The following is a 2,996-nucleotide window of genomic DNA, read 5'->3' on the forward strand; positions in this document are numbered from 1 at the left end:
CTGTATGAGCGACACATATTGACAGAAGTGCATGGCACAATAGATAATGGTGGCTATCATTCGACGCATTTTGCGTCAAACAGCCACGCGACGCATGCACAGACCCGCGACTAGGCTGGCCCAAATAGTGGGCGCTCTAGCAAGCGCGCCTGTTTACCGTACAGTAGCGCAGTGATGTTAAAAGGAAAAGGAAGCACGCATTCGAACTTTGGACCTCCACCTTGTGCAGAAGAGCAGCTAACCAGTGGAGCTAACAAACGTTAGTGTAAAAAGGGGAGCGTGCTAGTATAACAACTAATTCCAAAGCAGAATCCGGATAGTTTTTTGAATATTTTCGATCTTTATTTGGAAATTGTGAAATTTTTTAACAACGAACAATGTTTGAAAGTTTGAAAAATTACTGAAAAACTCAGATAATCTTTCAAAAATTATAAAAAAATGTAAAAAAAAATTTGACAGAAAGAATTTTGTAATTCCTGAATATTAGATGAAAATGCGAACATTTATTGAATTTTGGGAACAAAAATTTGATAATGGGCACCGTTTCAAAATTGTTGAACATTTTTCGAAATTCCTGAACATTTTTCAAAAACATGAACAGTACTTGAATTTGTGAGACAGTTTTTAATATTCTGAGCAGTTTCTGATAATGGGAACATTTTTTGAATTGTTGAGCAATTTTTGAGAAGCAGGAATATCTTTTGAAATTCTCGAAGAATTTTTGAAAACACGAACATCATTTGAAAACAGGGTCAATTTTTTATATTCTGAACTTTTTTGTAAACATGAAGATTTTTTAATTTATGAGCAAAATTTAAAACAGGATTTTTTTAAAAAATCACAAATATATTTTGAACTTTTATAAAAAAATTCTAAATGGAGAACAATTCTGAAAATCTCAACAAATTTGAAATGCAAAAAAGTTGAATACATGACCAAAAATTATAAAACAATAACATTTCTTGAATTTGTCATCAAGTTTTGAATACAAGAACATTTTTTGAAATCACGGGATGCCTCCGACAAGCCCAGATATATGCTCAAGCCCATATATAGGCTCAAGCCTGGGGTCCACTATTTACTTTATGGAAAATCATGGCAGACAATACCACTAGTTTTGACCGAGACTCTAAGATTGACCTTAGAGTTGTATAATGATTGGTGTAAGGCCTTTTCTTATGTAATTCATGTCATCTAGATAAGATAAAAAAATGTTGTACAGTGAATCATCTTTTGGTGTTCTCTAATCATTAATGTGTGCATGTTAAAATTATGGGCAAACTAAACTAAACTAAAACTTACAGAATGAATTGTCTTATCTTCCTTATTACTAAAAGATCACCTCTAACTAAGGGAAGACCATTTTTTTGATTCTCGCTCGTCTAATTCAATAATGATCACACACACGGTTAAGATAGCATCAAGCGCCCTTAGCTTTCTCGAAACTATGAAATTGCTTTCCTTTTTGCTATACATTTATTGCAATCATACACTCTAGATAAATTATCAAGATATTTGTTAGATAGTGTACACTAAGAGCTCGATAAGTTGGATATGAACACATTCAAGTAGAATAATACATCGAGTGATACATATTAATCCATAGAAGAATGATATTTATCTTTATTTTGGCATAAAAGCAATTCAGCCAAATGAATGCTTTTATTAAAAAAATTAAGAAAATACATAACATTTGTCACATAATATTGTTTTGATTTCGCAGAAATTTTATAGCAATGTTAAATGTTAGAATTGTACATAGAATATTGTATGTTAATATTTAGCTACACCTTCATGTGAAATATGCTAAGAACAGAAGAAGAAACATAATTATTAAATTTTATATTAACAAAATAAGTTATAAATAAGTAAAAAAATAAATAAAAATATAAACAATTTGTGCTTTCAGACTGTATGATGTCTACATATAAAAAGATGTCGACACGCTAATAGGATGTCGCAGCCGCCGGGTGGGATGAAGTGTTATCCTCGAGCAACAATGACAATATATAAGGAAAGGATTTATTTGTAAGCACACACGCATTCGGTTCAAATATTATTTGTTACCAAACACTCATATATTAGATCAAGCATTTCATGTATTTCGTTTGGTTTTAAAACAGAATAAATCTCCAAATTATTGATTGTAAAATAAAAACCGCAAACCGATATATAAAGAATAATCATACTACTGGTTGTGGCTGGATACACGTATTTGATTGTACTACACATAATCACAATACATAATGAGTAATCATTCCACGTGTGTTACAAATCGATTCGATCATGCTCTTGATATATGTATGTTATATCACATGTGGCCAAGAAAATACAACTCCTCATACTTCTGATTGTGCCCTCATACAACGCATGCATGGAGGTGCCTCACGAGGTGGATGTTCTATCGAGGTGCCACCAATGTTGGATAAAACGAATGCAGATCTGCACTTTCATTGACCAGATATGGCAGCCTCGAAACAACGCGAGGGCGCGCGATGCAGACAGAAGACCCAGACGAGATTGCAGTCCGGAAAAAATTCTTGGTTAAAAATGGCAAAGGACTCAAACATGTGAAGTTACTGTTGGGGAACGTAGCATGCAATTTCAAATAATTTCTTACGATCACGCAAGATCTATCTAGGAGATGCATAGCAACGAGAGGGGAAGGAGTGTGTCCACGTACCCTCGTAGACCGAAAGCGGAAGCGTTAGTTTAACGCGGTTGATGTAGTCGAACGTCTTCGTGATTCAACCGATCAAGCACCGAACGTACGGCACCTTCGAGTTCAGCACACGTTCAGCTCGATGACGTCCCTCGAACTCTTGATCCAACAAAGTGTCGAGAAAGAGTTCCGTCAGCACGACGGCGTGGTGACGGCGATGGTGAAGTGATCCGTGCAGGGCTTCGCCTAAGCACTACATGAACATGACCGGAGGAGTAAACTGTGGAGGGGGGCGCCGCACACGGCTTGGAACAGTTGATGTCTGTTAGAGCCC

The sequence above is a fragment of the Triticum dicoccoides genome, chromosome 7A (genome assembly GCF_002162155.2).
Source record: "Triticum dicoccoides isolate Atlit2015 ecotype Zavitan chromosome 7A, WEW_v2.0, whole genome shotgun sequence".
NCBI lineage: Eukaryota > Viridiplantae > Streptophyta > Magnoliopsida > Poales > Poaceae > Triticum > Triticum dicoccoides.